The sequence below is a fragment of the Pimephales promelas genome, chromosome 9, assembly GCF_988280905.1.
Source record: "Pimephales promelas chromosome 9, fPimPro1.hap1.1, whole genome shotgun sequence".
In the NCBI taxonomy this organism is placed as follows: Eukaryota; Metazoa; Chordata; class Actinopteri; order Cypriniformes; family Leuciscidae; genus Pimephales; species Pimephales promelas.
In genome coordinates, this window is record NC_142777.1 from 10,246,525 (window position 1) to 10,263,467 (window position 16,943).

Consider the following 16,943-nt stretch of genomic DNA (forward strand, 5'->3'; position numbering starts at 1 on the left):
TTCAGGAACAACCGGCTTGCAAATCAACACATTTGAATTCATTTAGGTTTTTGAATTTTGAATTCGTCATTAAAATGATGAGAACACAAGGTTCGGGCTTTGCAAATATGAACTCTGACCACTGATTCTTCACATGCTCGTCCCTGGACAATGGAAACAAGTGGCTGAACTGTTTTTGCAATGTAGAACACAGCGTCTTCTCGACATGATGCAATTCAGCTGAAGTATTTGAATGTGTTCTAGACATCACTTCAAGTTTACACTTCCGTATGCGCGCGCAGTTGTCGGGAGCGGCCAATGACCTATCTACGTCACGATGTAACAGCTAATGACTTGTTTCCAAAACAATTCATTTCATAGACTCAGAGTCGACTCTCACTTTTGAAAGACAATAACTTTATATACGGTGCACTTTCAGATATAAATCTTTGCAGGATATTTTCATTATATTCCACACTACATGAACAGTCATTTTCAAAAATCCATGATAGGTGCTCTTTAAATACAACACAGGACTATAACAAACATTTAGATACATTAACATTCACATTCATACCCATGCACACTTTAACAATGCTCCTACAAACCAAGTCCATTCCCTTTTGGCCCATACCATAGACAACAATTGGTGAACCATCTGCGAAAATGCAAATAAAAAAATCAAGGTGTAAGTATGCTTACACACATCCATGTACCCGCACAGATACATCAATGCAAACGTACAATAAACAGCAAAAATTAAAAAATAAAATAAATTATAATAATAATTAAAAAGAGATCATAAACAAGAACATATTTGAGCAATATCACACAAGTAGCAGTGCGATGTGGCTGTATATGGCCTGGAGCTCGCATTAGCGAAAGCGTCTCCAAAGATCGTAATAGGCACCAAGATTATATATTAGTCACATATTTGAGGTCTAAACTACATTCTTGCCTAAAAACAAACTCTTAAAACTACATTTCGTGACACGACTACAGTAGTATTTAAAAAAAAAAAAATGGTGCATGCCATGACAGTCGCCGCAAGAGGAGTGATTTTGCAAATATCGGACGGCTGGAAGATTGGCTGGAGGGCTAGAATAGAGAACCAGAAAGAACCGTTGTATATATAAATATCTATGAATATTGTTCATTTAATTAACATAATAATTATATGAAATTATTTTCATTTATATGCACCAGTATAACAACACACATCAATACTTCTAAATAAAAAAAAATATTTTGTAGATGCCTTGCAGTGAACATTTCTTTGGTGGTGATGCAAATGAGCTGTATTTATTGAAACTGACAGTTTAACAGTCACGCACTTGCAGAATAAGGAAGTATTTTGAAATGAGTCCTTAGGAAATTTAAAATTAAAATGAAGCATTCAAATTATTGTGATATTCACAATATTTCTTAATTTTATATAGCAGTTAAAAACTCATCACATACACATTGAGAATATCCAATATGTCATTCAGCCCTAATAATATACCAATTGGTGTGAGGAAGAAAGATTAAAAAAGAGGGGAAAACATCCTGAAATGGTTTCATTTCACTGACACCCAGGGGAAGAATTACGCTATTGATGAGAAAGGTGGAGTAAAAGTATGGCAGACCAGACACAGACCAATTAATTAACACAATTAATAATTAACAATTAATAATTTTAATATATATATATATTTAAATCTCAATGCAACTATAATCTAATAAAAACCACAGTGAAACTTTCACAATGCTCACAATATTGATTTATGTGTTACTGTATCAACAGTGTTGGTTTCATTTCAATGTAACTCCTGGGAAGAATTACGCTGTTGAGTAGAGAACAAAACGATAATAGCAGAGCGGCTGCAGGACGTCAAGAGTTTCAGATGGATCGTTACTGGTGTCAGCAAACAAGTATTCTGGTGGCCTTTCAATGCCCTCAATAAGAGCCCAGATCCCATGGACTGCCTCCAATAACATGACAATATTCATAACTGTGAAAACAGCAGCGCTGGGCTCCTCCTCATATTCCATATTTCACCCACATTCTCTATTCGTCTTATAAGTCAGTGTGAAATGAGGGGACACTTGAGAGCCATGTGCATGTGTGAGTGTGGCTGCAAATGTGTGTGAGACAGATTCTGGTTTTGAAGTGGGTGCATGTTTAAATAGCTGAGACCCATAGCTGACAACACTGGAAAAATGTGCCTCTACCTACATCTTTGCAAACTCCAAAAATGTTCCTGTACATAAAATTAACTGCAGTTTCCAGTTAAAATGAACACTATTTGCTGTAAAACACAACTTTTATTTTCACACAAATTATGATTACAGGGTTAAATTATTTATAAAAAAAAACATATTTTCACAGTTTCTTGCACAATACTATCTTTTTACCTCTATGAACACTTTTATCGTATTGTAGGAAATCTAAAATATTTTGACAGTTTGCATCACACAACCATTTGGCTTTTATGATGTAGTAAACTTGCTCTGTAACTCACCTAACTCAACATTACACTTGTGAGTCCGGTGAAACACAAATCACAATAATCGAAAAATAATAAACCAACATAAGGTATGTATAAAATCAAAAGCTAAAATGTCATGCTTGCTTATGCTAAAAAACACATTTTTATCTCACATTTACTTTTGTTGACAGAATTGGTTAGGTTTAGTGTAGGTGGTAAGATGATTTTAAACGTATAACACAGGTTGAACTCAGAAACAAAGGGAGAGCTAGAACCAAATGCGAAGTAGTTTGATAAGAACGTAAACAAACAAAACCATATCAGAGAGCAGGGAACCAAGAAAAGACCAAACGTACATCCATGTAGGAGACCTGACAAAGAACACAGGAAACACAGGTGTTTAAATACACTGGGGTAAACAAGCTTAACAAGTTAATAAGGCACACCTGGGGGAGACTAATCAACATTAAAAACTACAAAAGATAGCATAAGACGGGAAATAACAAAAGGTCCACAAAAGACAAGGGGAACACAAGACAGGAATCATGACAGAGCCCCCCTTTAACCCTAAAACCGTATTCTGGACAAATGTGGGCAAAATAGATTTATTTTCAAAAAAAATATATATTTCTGAGCGGTACAAAACTTGACTACTTTTCTTAAGTTTGCCTCTTGAACACACACATTTTTTTGACTCGATTCTACAAAGTTAAGTGGGTGAAAAAAACAAAAACAAAAAAAAACTCAATCTTGTATTTGGGTCAAAAATGGGCACCCATAGAAAAGAATGGGAAAAACTGTAATTTAGAGCATTCTAAAATAAGCCAAAATAAGACACCAGGTGACAGCAAAGTCACTTCATCTTTATTTATGTTTCAGCTCTAAGAACTTATTGGAATGATATTTTAATGTAGTTAAAAAATAAAAAAAATAATAATAAAACATAAAAATAAGCATAATTTACATATCGTACTTTATCGTAAAATATCGTACTTTTTAAAGTAAATAAATTCAAAAATACTCCCAAAATAATAACAAAACAACACAAATGGATAGACAAAACTTTATCGAAGACAGTGATATAACATTTATAATAAATAAAAATTAGGATCACACCTGAATACTCTGTGCCCACATTTGTCCACAATTACAGAATTAAGGGCTATAAAGCAACGCATTCTCACCCCAAGGCGTCACCTTTGACCATGCTTCAATATTTGACGTTTTAGGCGCCCTTTAGCGTCACTTACATGACGCGATCCTACGGCGTCATCTAACTGACGCTAAAGAAAAGCGTCAGTTAGAGGACGCGGTTAGGTTTAGGTGTGGGGTGGGGGTAGGGTACACGCGATCCTAGGGCGTCATCTAACTGACGCTAAAGGGCGCCTAAAGCGTCAGATATTGAAGCATGTCCAAATGCTTCCCAAGGTGTCAGTTAAGTGACGCTTTGGGGGTGAGAATGGGCTGTATAAAGTGAATACGGTTTGAGGGCTATGGAGTGGATTCTAGACACTCCACATAGAGAGTAAAAAACTGGTCCAGGAGGTGTAGTGGAGCCTAGGTGGAATGGGAGGGCCAGACCCGTGGAGTGGAAGAGGGCCTAGAGACTGAGTCAGAGTAGGAGGTGGAATGGTGGCCGGGTGTAGCGGGCTGGGTTGGTGGTGCAGGCTGTGCAGTTGGTAAGGGGGGACACAACAGTTCAGGGGGCCAGGGCGGATCCGACAGTTCAGTGGCTGGAGCCATCACCGGATGCTGGTCAGGGGCTAAAGTTGATTTCTGTGCAGCCATGATGAGATGAGACGAGACTCTGGAACGGCAGCCATGATGGGACAAGTCTCTGGAAAGTCAGCCTGACGGGACGAGACTCTGGAACGGCGGCCATGACGGGACAAGACTCTGGAATGACGGCCATGACGGGACAAGACTCTGGAATGATGGCCATGACAGCTGGAAACTCTGGCATGGCAACCATGTTAAAATCTAACTCTATTATTCCCACAGAGTAAGATGAACACTTATTTGAAGGGCGTAGACGAGGAATTCCACCAGCGACCCCCGAGGACCATCATGGATGAGTATATGTTGGTAGTAGTCATTCCGAGTCTGTGGCAGTAAAAGTCAACAGGAGCGGAGTCAAGTCTGGAAAGTCTGTGAGGTAGGCAATATCTAAAAAAAATCTTTAGTGTGGTCCTCAAGGGAACGGTTGCCTTGCCGAAGGGTGAACTCAAGAAACAAAAGGAGAGCTGGATCCAAATGCAAAGTACAGTAGTTTAATAAGAATATAAACAGAGACCAGGGAACCTGAGAACAGAATGAGAAACAAATTGATTCTTAGACATTTTTATGAAATGTTAAAAAACTGAAATGTAAGAAAACCACTGAGAGTTGGGTTTATGGATGGCCCTTCATGTTTATTTTATTATTTTTTTATTATTATTTGAGTTATTTTTGTATGAACCAAATTTAATGGATTCATTTGTAATCACCAATTCAGTTACAACTAATACAGCTAATGCAATTAAAGAGACTGTACCTGATATTTTCTTCTACTGGTTTAAACACCAAATTATATATTTTAAAAGCAATCATCTGTGAAAAAACAGGCTTTATGTGTGTCTGCTGTTTATTATATGTAATAAATGAGAAGCTCTTTCCAGGGATGGAAAGCCTTGGCCAATAACATACTCAGGGAAAAGGGGGTTGCGCATAATGAACTCAGGGACTTGATTTCGGGACAGTAAAGCAATGTCGGCCGAGAACCCGACCGGCAAGGTGACAATTCCCGCGCTAGCTACTGTACCACTGCTTACACTGCGAAACAGCCAAAAAAGAAAAGAAAAACTGTGACAGAAAAGAGGGTGGCAAATCGCAAATCAGACTGTAACAGAAATAAAATGCGAATAAATATTGGTGTTGCATTCACAAGATAGAGAGAACTACGGGACTGCTTCGTATTTCGAGCTGGCTGTTAATCTTCTAGACAGGTAACCAATTTCAGTTCAATATGGTTGATTAATATTTCAATCTGGTCTGTTATTTCAGCCTCGTCTAATTTTTAATACGTAGATATTTTCAGTTTTTTGCAAAGATAGAAAGCATACTTTTTAGTAAGTTTGGATAGATGCTGAAACGTATAATATAGACGTATCTGCAACATTTAAACGTAACATTATTACGTTTTTACAGCTACAAAACGTTAAAACGTTATTTACATATATTCTATATCATAAAGATATCTGTATAATTTCCCTTTTTACCATTTTATAGATAAATGTAAGATCCCGTAACCCTAATCCCAAACCTAAACATAGCCATTTTATACATAATATAAAAAAGGATAAAACGTAATGGACAGATGTGTTGGGAAATGGCAGTTTTATTAACAATATAGCATTAAAATATATTTTGAGCCACCAATCCTACTCCTACCCGTAAACCTACCCATAACAATTCCTTAAAACAACGTAACAAACTACAATTATGAAGAAAAACATAACTAAAAGACAAGTATAATCACAATAATTTATTTATTGCGAAAATGTCAAAACCGATACCAAAAGCCGCTCACATGATGAAGCGTTGCAGTCGCAGTCCTCTCTGGCAGGATTGTAATAGTTTTGTATGAAGTACAGAGCAGAAATTAAATTACTAATAAATGAAAATGTTAATCCGTCTTCGGTTCGCGTTTCTCCATTTCAAATTAACTAAACCAGCCGTCACCGAGTCCTTCATGTCGCAATCTGTGACGAAGCAGGAAAGAGCCAATGAACGTTTGATATCACTGCCGTAAAACATGACTTAACGCTTTTCAAGGGTGCAATTTTTGAATTTGAATTCATCTCCAGCGCGGGATTTGACATGTACGGTCACTGCTGAGAATGGAGACGAAGATCATGACTGGATAAAAGGCTTAATTAGGAGTTGTGTCTTGCAAACAACTATGGATTCTAAAGATTTGGATTACATTAAACTAATAAAATTGAATTGAATTTTTTGTTGTGTTTTATAGGAGAAAACACTTTATGTGTCTCAAGGTAAATAAACTATATTACAAAATGGTTAAACGAGTAACGTTTTTATTTTAAGGTTTTATAGTGTATTGTTTAACACCATGCAGGCGAAATGAGCAAAATGTTAATATTTATGAGTATTATATCAATAAATGCGACTGAAAACTTAATTAATAAGTGGAAGGCAATAGAGTCAAAACATAATGCTAAGATATTAATATTGTATTTTTATTGTATATTTTTTTATTTGTATTTATTTATTTCTTTGGTCAGTCATTTAGAAATCATGCCATAAATCATGTAACACAAAAAATAGAGAGAAAAAATAAATAAAATAAAAATAAAAAATATGCATAAATTGTGAGACAATTGTGAGATACAAATGTGTACGTCGGTGGATTTGTTCATACGTAAATAAATTAAGTTTTTGTGCTGTCAATATGTAAATATTTTATGTTTTAATACTGTAAATACGTCAGTATTATACGTTTCTGCGCATATAAAACGTAATTATATATATATGATAGAATGACACTTTACGTACAAATAAATATGTATTCTCATGAGATCACGTTGGTTATTTTCATTTTATTTCATTTTTTAATGACCCACTTCTAATGCTGTTTCTGTCTGGTGAAGTTGTGATTATGAAGTGGGAGGTGAAAGAGAGGAGTATGTGAAAATGAGGAACGAGTTAGGGGGAGGGCTTAACTTTCAAACTCAGCCGATTTAACACTTTATTTTGAAGTCCCTTTTGAACATCCTGCTCACTCTAAGCAGTCCCTCCAGAAAAATGCGATTATGCGATCGCTGAATTCAATGCAAAATCAGCCAAAGTCCACATATTTATGCGGGGGCCGCATTTTTTCAAATACGCCGCACTTTCGCCGCATAAATTGCCGATTTCCTTGCAAAATATGCGGGGTTTGCATAATTTCATAATCCTCTCATTTTCGTTGCAAAAAAAGTCACGTGTATTTTTGTAGAAAGTTAAAAAATGTTACGTTTGCTTCACACAAGAGCAGCCATTTCCCTCTGTTTCCATGGGAACGTTTTGAAGTGACGCAATTACGCGACGCTGGACAGACTCACGGAGGCGATTGACATCTCACAAATCGAACTCGTATAACTGTCTGTCACACGTTCTACCGTCACATCGTTACTTAATAAACAACATAAGATAAAAGAAGTAGCATCAAACAGAAATTACCCGCACACATGGGGTGTTTGAGGCGCACATATAACACTGCAGAGAGTTCAACAGGGAGCGCGCAGCTCTTAAAGGGGCCACACCTTATTTACACTCGTTATAGTCTGAAATAAAACAAGATGAGAAATTAAATATTCCCAGCACTTTCTATGATGTAGTATGCTTGCTTATCAAAGGAAGTAATAAGAAATGACTCTTACATTAGCCTAGTGAGAACAGGATGTTGGGGGAATCACTGAAAAAGAGAAATCTTTTTCATCAAACCACAATTTTTGCAAGTTCTCTCAATTTTTGCAAATTCCTGCAATTTCATCGCATAAAATTGCATAAATATCCCGCATATTCCATCGCATTTTTAAAGAAAACGGGCCGAGTAGGCTAATCAATCAATTTTTGCCTGCAACAATCACAAAAAAACTCTGCGTTTTTCTGGAGGGACTGAATACTATTATGGTAAATGTTATATATAAATCGCAAATTTTTTCACAAATTTTTGGAAATTACCACCACAAAATCAGTCATTTTGATCGCAAAAATCACAAAAAAAAATCGTGAAATCCTGGAGGGACTGTCTAAGTAACTTTGCAACTACATGTCAACTAATTCTCATTAGAGTGTTAGTAGACTGTCTGCTTAATATCTGTCAACTCTTTATTGTGATGCTCCTCTAACAGACAATCTTCTGACTATAATTAACGTTGCAACTTATTCTATCCCGAACCCAACCAGTCTACTAACACTCTAGCGAGAGTTAGTAGAGATGTAGGTGCAACATTACTTATAGTCAACTGAATGTGTTAAAGGGACCATCCAAATAAAGTGAAAACAAAATTTAAAAGAAACTTCAAATTTAACTAAGCACTAAGTCTTCTTGAGCTTTGAAAGAGCAACCTTTGACTCTGAGCAATAGAGTTTTCATCTTGGGGGAGAGGAAACTGAACTGCAGTAACAGTCATATTCATGTGCTTTATTGCTGCAGTGACTTCTGTCCAAACAGTGGATCTTGCTGTATATCCAAATTAAACTCCAGGACAATCCAATAGAATCCAATGAAAACAATCAATCTGTGTTTGAAATGAATCCAAAGAGTTTATTGAAGACTTGTACACACCTCCAAGAAATAAACTGTGTTTTCAAACAAGTTTATGGAATGAACTAGCTAAAATAAATGCTAGAATAGTATTGCAAAACCAATATACAATATAACAATGTAAAGTCACTTTGTGAGAGCTCTTGAACTCTAGGGCATTTCTTAATGCTGCTGTGTATGGTTTTGGCATCACTCCATTCGCTATCCATCTGCCATACTTCAGTCAGTTCCCCACTAAAGTGCTGCAATAATGAGTCCTAAAACCCCGAAACTAGTTAGCATTTTAGCACTTCTGGTTCCACTGTCCTGAAGTCAACGGGTTTTTGAATGAGTTTGGGTTAAGAGCTTGAAATAAGGTCTGTGGTTAACATCAGCTCAATATATACTGTATATATATATATATATATATATATATATATATATAAATATATCATTAAAGACACACACATGCACACATGATTTTTAAAGCTTTTACTTGTCTTGAATAGACAAGATAGCAACTTGTTGTTGCTATCAAGTGGCTAAATGGGACTACGGAGTTTGTAGGGGACATTTCTAGTTGCATTCTTTGCCTTGTTATTTTTTATAATCAAACCTATTGCAAACTATGCTACCTCAAACTTTCCATCTAGTAGATTTTAAATCAAGATAACAAGAAAATTTTTGGAAGTTTAATAATGCAACGCATTCTCATCCCAAAGCGCCATATACAACGCTTGTGCAAAAGCGTAAATATCCAACACACATGGCACCCTTTAACGTCTAATGAGACGCTTCGGTTATGGTTAAGTTTAGGTATGGTGTAGGGTAAGGGTTAGACCACTAGGGGGTGCCTTCTGCCCAAATATATCTGCGTCTCATTTGACGTTAAAGGGTGCCATGTGCGTTGGATATTTACGCTTTTGCAAAAGCGTCCTATATGGCGCTTTGAGATGAGAACGGGCTCAATAATGGTGACGTTGAAGTCATGAAGCAGCAAGGCTTGTTTATAGCTTACATTTCTATTTTTACCTCTTGTTTTTAGGCTTCAAAAACGATTTGTGAAGACTAACTTGATAAACACAATGGCCCTCATTTTTCATTCTTGCGTAGAAACAGGCGTATATGTTGGCGTAAGATTATGATTACACTCCTCTCACCACCTGATTTATGAAGCTGTGCATACCTTTGTCCCGCGCAATCCCGCGGCTGAAAACGCCGCAGCTGAAAACGATCGTCATTAGAATAACACGCCCCTAAATATTCAAGTCTCCGCTCCCCCCACGCCCTCATTTTACACCATGGGCACACGGACGACGGCAAAGAAGAGAAACTTCTCTGACGTGGAGCCGAAATGACATATCACAATGCATTATTTTACAGCACGACTTTTGAATTAGCATTCAATTTCGAATCACGTCACATGTATTGGGATGTACAATAGTCATGATGTTGTGATGTGAAGTACCATTCATTCACATTAATAATTGCATGACAATTTGTAAAATTCTTCCTTTTATTATGATTTGTATTATTAATGAAACTTATTGTTATTTAGAAGAAGAGAGTCATTATTATTTGTATTATTATTATTATTATTATTATTATTATTATTATTATTATGTAAAAGAAGATGAATGTATTTTTTATTATTTTGTCAGTCTGAATTGTTTTTTGTTTTTTTTGGTCATTGAAAGCCTTTCATTACCGAACCCAGTCCGTGCACCTGCCGGGGATAACCGTGGAACGCCAGAGTAGAGCGCACAGGCTCACAACTGAAGGAATACATATGCTTACAAATCAAATGCTTTGGTATGCAAATGCTTCAAATCACACAAATTAAACTTTTATTGCAAGTTAACAAACATTATAATTTATACAAAATAAGAGATCAGTGAATTATGTATACATACAAAAGAGAGAAAGACGTACCGTACATGGAGCACATACAAGGTAGGCAGAAAAAAAAAAAGAACAAGAAAAACAAAGACAAATACATGACAAAGAATAAGAATAAATATTTGGATCTAGTGATGTATGCAGGTACATTGGTATGTTTTAAGCAATGGGATATTTTAGAGATTTAGATAGAAGCAATATTGAGATATTCATGGTAGTTGTGATTGTAGTAGAAGTAGGGGCAGTATTCATATTAATAATAATCACTATAACAAAGATAAGAATAGTAGCGATAGTAGCGGTAACAGTGGCAACAAACAGTATTAATAATAATAGGAGTAGTAGGAGTGGTGGTAGAACTGTAATAATGATAATAGTAATTATAATAATACAAATAGATCAGTAAATAAAATTATTGTGAATATACACTATTCTCTATGGGAGCCACTTTACCGCTGCCTGTGAGCACAACCAACAGACCTCCCCGACATAGACCGCCAGAGACACCCAACCCCAATAGTTACAACTCCTTGTTTCGCTGAGTCTTCCTCCATAGAGTAAGATGGGGCATCATACCCAACGTGATCTCATGAGAATACGTATGTATGTGTACGTAAAGTGTCGTTCTATCATACGTATATATAATTACGTTTTATATGCACAGAAACGTATAATACTGACGTATTTACAGTACTAAAACGTAAAATATTTACGTATTGACAGCACAAAAACGTAATTTATTTACGAATGAACAAATCCACCGACGTACACATTGTACGTATCACAATTTATGCATATTAATATCGTAGCATTATGTTTTGACTCTATTGCATCCCACTGTCTTATTAATGAAGTTTTCAGTCGCATTATTGATATAATACTCATAAATATTAACATTTTGCTCGTTTCGCCTGCATGGTGTTAAACAATACACTATAAAACCTTAAAAAATACATTCTTTAACGTTACTCGTTCAACCATTTTGTAATAGTTTATTTACCTTGAGACACATAAAGCGTTTTCTCCTATAAAACACAACAAAAATTCACAAAAGACATCAATTTTAATAGTTTGATGTAATCCAAATCTTTAGAATCCATAGTTGTTTGCAAGAAACAACTCCTAATTCAGCGATTTCAGCCTCTTATCCAGTCGTGATCTCCATTCTCAGCAGCGACCGTAACGTTACAAGTCAAACCCCGCGCTGGTGATGAATTCAAATTCAAATATTGCGCCCATACGTCATCTTTTACGGCAGCGATATCAAACGTTCATTGGCTCTTCCCTGCTTCGTCACAGTTTGCGACATGAAGGACTGTAGACGGTTGGTTAGTTTAGTTCATTTGAATTTTGAAATGGAGAAGCGCGAACCAACCGAAGCCGGATTAACATTTTCATTAGTAATTTAATTTCTGCTCTGTACTTCATACAAAACTATTACAATACTGCCAGAGAGAAGACTGCGACTGCAACGCTTCATCATGTGAACGGCTTTTGGTATCGGTTTTGACATTTTCGCAATAAATAAATTATTGTGATTATACTTGTCTGTTAGTTATGTTTTTCTTCATAATTGTAGTTTTTTACGTAGTTTTAAGGAATTGTTATGGTAGGTTTAGGGGTAGGAGTAGGTGGCTCAAAATATATTTTAATGCTATATTGTTAATAAAACTGCCCTTTCCCAACACCTGTCTGTTACGTTTTATCCTTTTTTATATTAAGTATAAAATGGGTATGTTTAGGTTTGGGATTAGGGTTACGGGATCTTACATTTATCTATAAAATAGTAAAAAGGGAAATTATCCAGATATCTTTATGATATAGAATATACGTAAATAGTTTACGTTTTGTAGCTGTAAAAACGTAATAATGTTACGTTTAAATGTTGCAGATACGTCTATATTATACGTTTCAGCATCTATCCAAACGTACTAAAAAGTACGTTTTCTATCTTTGCAAAAACGTAAAATAGCTACGTATTAACAATGAGACCAGGCTGTCATACCAGGCACCACCAGACCAAGCTCACCTAGTCTGGTCGTGACCTGACAGGACATAAGTCCAGTTTGATTGTCCCTTTGTTTTTTTGTTTTTTTTCTTTCACTTACTCTCCCTTTCTTTTCTTTTGTTCTTTCCTTTGGTAACCTGTGGCTTAGACCCTGGTGTGCACTGCCTAGCTCCCTAGCCAGTTACACCACATCCAGCCCAGGTATCAGTCCACCATATTTATTTTGCATGACGGAAAGGGATTGGGGGCATGGGCATGTGACTAACGACCATGTCGACAAGATGTGCCAGTCGCACCCAACCAACAGCACCTAGAGCAGCTGCCTGACCCAGGTCCTTAATATTTAAAAGGAATATAAATGGTTTTATAATATCAATACCACCATCCCTACTACCACCATCTTCCAATAATAATAATAATAATAATAATAATTAAGAGAAAATCAATAATAATAAAATTAATATGCATTTTTTACATGAGAGATGAAGAGTATAACTTATCATAATATAATATATACACATACATACATACACACACACATGAATGATGTATTTAATAACACTCTTATTTAGATTTATTACCTAACTTATTTATTATAGGGATTCAGTATTTAAGCATACTGAATATCCTTATTACTAATTCATTCTATATACCAGAGATTGTAGGTTTTAGTTGAGGCATCAACTCCCTTGCTAGTTTTAATCTATATTTAAAGATGAGAGCAGTGGGCTGAAAATATTATTAAATTTGTATAGTTGGTTTTTATTTGCTGACTTTGCTGACGTATTTAATAATACGATCCCTTAGTAGATGTAGCCATTGTGTAATTGAAATTTTGTGTTGTTTTGGCGATAGCTAGAGATAAAAGCAGAGTTTTTGAGTGTTCAAAAGTGGGGTTCATTTGAGATGTGTCATAATAATGGAAGTGCATTAATTTTACTTTTAAAAAATTCTGATAGTTTATTAACAACATCTAACCAGAACTGATGAACCGGTGGGCATAGCCAGAGTGCATGAAAGTAAGTGTCCAGTGTATTTAAACTGCAGTTAGTACATCTGTCAGAAGTTACTTATCCCATTTAAAACATCTTATGCTGTATAATGTGAGTTCTGTGGAAAATTTTATACTGAATTAACTGGATGTTTATGTTTGTACTTAAGATAAAAGTGTTTCTGCAAACTTTTCCACAATTCCTCATTTGTGTTGATATTGAGATCATTTTCTCATTGTTTAACTGGTACTACTATTGTTGTAGTGTCTATAGATGAAGAGCTCTTTTCCAAACCGCGATAAACGCCATTTAAAAAAAAAATGAGTTTGTCGTGTCATTCTGCTGTGGACAGAACCCTTTCACTGCTCCATCAACGTTTCATGCCAAATCAGTATATTTCCTTGTTTAAAATGTACTGCAAGATACAGTTTCTTTCCAAAACGCAATAAGCGGCAGCCCTGTTTTTAGCCTAAACGCTATAAATCATCAAATTCAATGAGCGTTCCACGCCATCCAGCACAGCGGCACTCTGAACAGAGGTTTATTATGTTCATTCATTCCTCAAAATGAGTCCTAGTAGTCGACTAGTAGTAGATCATTTAAGCCATTTGTATTATCAGTAATCACATTGATTTAATTAAATGGGAGAGAAACCATATGAGCGTTTTTAATTGCCTATATTCCGCATCTCAACGTATGCATAAAGCTTGCCACAAAGAACCGGCAAAAGTAATGATTATGCATGAAACATTTGAATTGTTTATTAATAACTAGTGTTTTCTGTTAGTGTCAGCAGCAAAGATAAAGTTGATGCTTACTCGCCATCTTCGCAGTGAACGCGCATAGGCCTAGAGAAACGCATACTTTGAATTAGCCTACATACGCAGAGAGTTGCCGATTTATTTTAGTTTTTAATTGTTTTGTTTAAAAGTAGACCTTTAAAGCTTTCTGTAGCCTAGTTCTCAGGCCTGTGTGAGGCAAGCGTCGCGGTGTTTCGGTTCATATTATGAGACGCGCTCCGGTTCACCTGCGCGCCTCTGTGTCCTGATATTGTCTGATATTTACTTCTAATGTATTAATCCAGTCAATTTGTCGATGAAACATTTATTAAAATGAAGATACAATTTATATGAAACGAAATTTACAAGCTTTCTACAAAACAGAACTTAATAAGTGGTCAAAATCATGTCTGACGCACTCCAAATATTTTCCGATATTGGGCAGCTTTTGAATTTTGATCCTATCTTACTCATCTCATGCGGTTCCCTTTTCATAGCCTACTCAACATAGATGAAATAATAAAAATAAGTAATGTAATATTATTAAACACAAATGTGAAACGTAGCCTATGTTTATTTATTTTTTTTTTTTTTACTTATATTTAAGCGTCATGCTGCTCCGCTTTGCTCACATGTTATGTAGCCTGTGTGTGTGTGCATGTGCTGGAGGGGTGCCCATCCCTTTTTTGAATATTGTTATCATATATTGATCATTTTTAGTAATTCGTTTTTTTCATGCATATGTTGAAATTGGTACTATTTGTTTGAGGTTTGACACTTTACTAAAAATGACTTTACTAAAAATGATGCAAAAAAGGATGTATTTATAGCGTTTTGGAAAAAAATAAAATTAACTTTTAAATTATCATTAACAATATTGTTGTTTGATTTAATAATCATTTTTTAAAATGTTCAGACTGAACCAATAAAACATTTAAACAGGATAATTTGAATATTCACAAAATGTGTGGGTCTAGGTAAAAAATGTAGTTTTCCTGAAAACTATTGAAATGGATTTATAGCGTTTTGGAAAAGAGCTCTTCAGATGATATTAGAGTATATAATTTACTAAGTGTTTTTAATGAATTACTAATTGTGGTGATATGTTTTAGAATTGAGGGAGGTTGTGCAATCTCCTTGTCTCCAATTGAAGTTTTAAGCAGGTCTGAAATTAGCGCCGTGTTCATGTTAGCAGGAATAGAAGAAGTGTTTTTAATTTCTGCCATCATTCGCAAGAATAATGGTGATATAGTTGACCAAAAATGTTTGTAAAATTCTGGTGTGTATCCATCTAAACCTGGAGCTATATTGTTTGACAAAGAATCAAGGGCTTGTTTATATTTAGTTTCTGATATAGGTTCTTCCAATAATTCTCTTTGTGTTGTGCTCAGACTGGGTAAAGATAAATTGTTAAGAAATGATTAGTGTCATTAATTTTTGGTTCTTTTGTATTACTGTGTGTTTATAAAATGTACGAAAAGTATCATTGAGATCTTGTGAGGAGTGGAGTGTCTTTCCTTGCGGATTATTGATTACCGGGATAAGTGTCTTTTCTCTATTACGTTTGATTAGCAAGATATTTACCTGATTTGTCATTATTTTAAAAATGTTTATGTCTAAGGCATAAACATTTTTTTTTGGAACTCTATCATTTTATTTATAATGTCTTTGTGTTCATCTTTTGTTTTAATTATTTCCTGTAGAATCTATTCATTGGGATTATGAGAGTAAATATTGTGTAATGTATGTATTTCATTTTCTAATTCTTTTTCTCAACTTTGTTCCTTTTTGTATTTGTACTGTATGTAGAGTACGATATTATCTTTCCTCTTAGTACAACTTTAGCTGTTTCCCAGAGGATTGCGGAAGAGATGTCTGGTGTATTGTTTGTTTCCAAACCACTCCTTTGTGTGACGCTAATCGGCGGTGATTGGTCAGATGACCCGGTCAGTTATTGTTTGTTAGCCCAACGCATAAACATATTGATAAAGCACTGCAGTACTACAAGACGCTCTATTCTTTATGACAACTCCAATAACAGCGACAAACATTTCACATATTTAAAAAAAATGACATTGGAGACCTAGAAGCTGCGCTGAGCATAACTTACACACACACACACGCACACACATACTTATTGCGCCTTCCCTCCTTGCGCCCCGACGCTACAAAACACATAAAAGCAACAATTATTAATAATACTTACAGGTTGTGATTCGGAGAAGGAAGCTGATCCATATACACTGGGTACTGAGACCTCCTTCAGGAACAACTGGCTTGCGAATCCACATTTGAATTCATTTGAAATTTTTGAATAATTCGTCATTAAAATGATGAGAACACAATCGGGCTATACCGTTGTGGTATCGGGCTACACTGTTGTGGTGTTGTGCAAATATGAACTCTAACCACTGATTCTTCACATGCTCATCCCTGGTAAATGAAAACAAAGTGGCTGAACTGTCTTTGCATTGTAGAACACAGCGTCTTCTCGACATGATGCTATTCAGCTGAAGTATTTGTGTT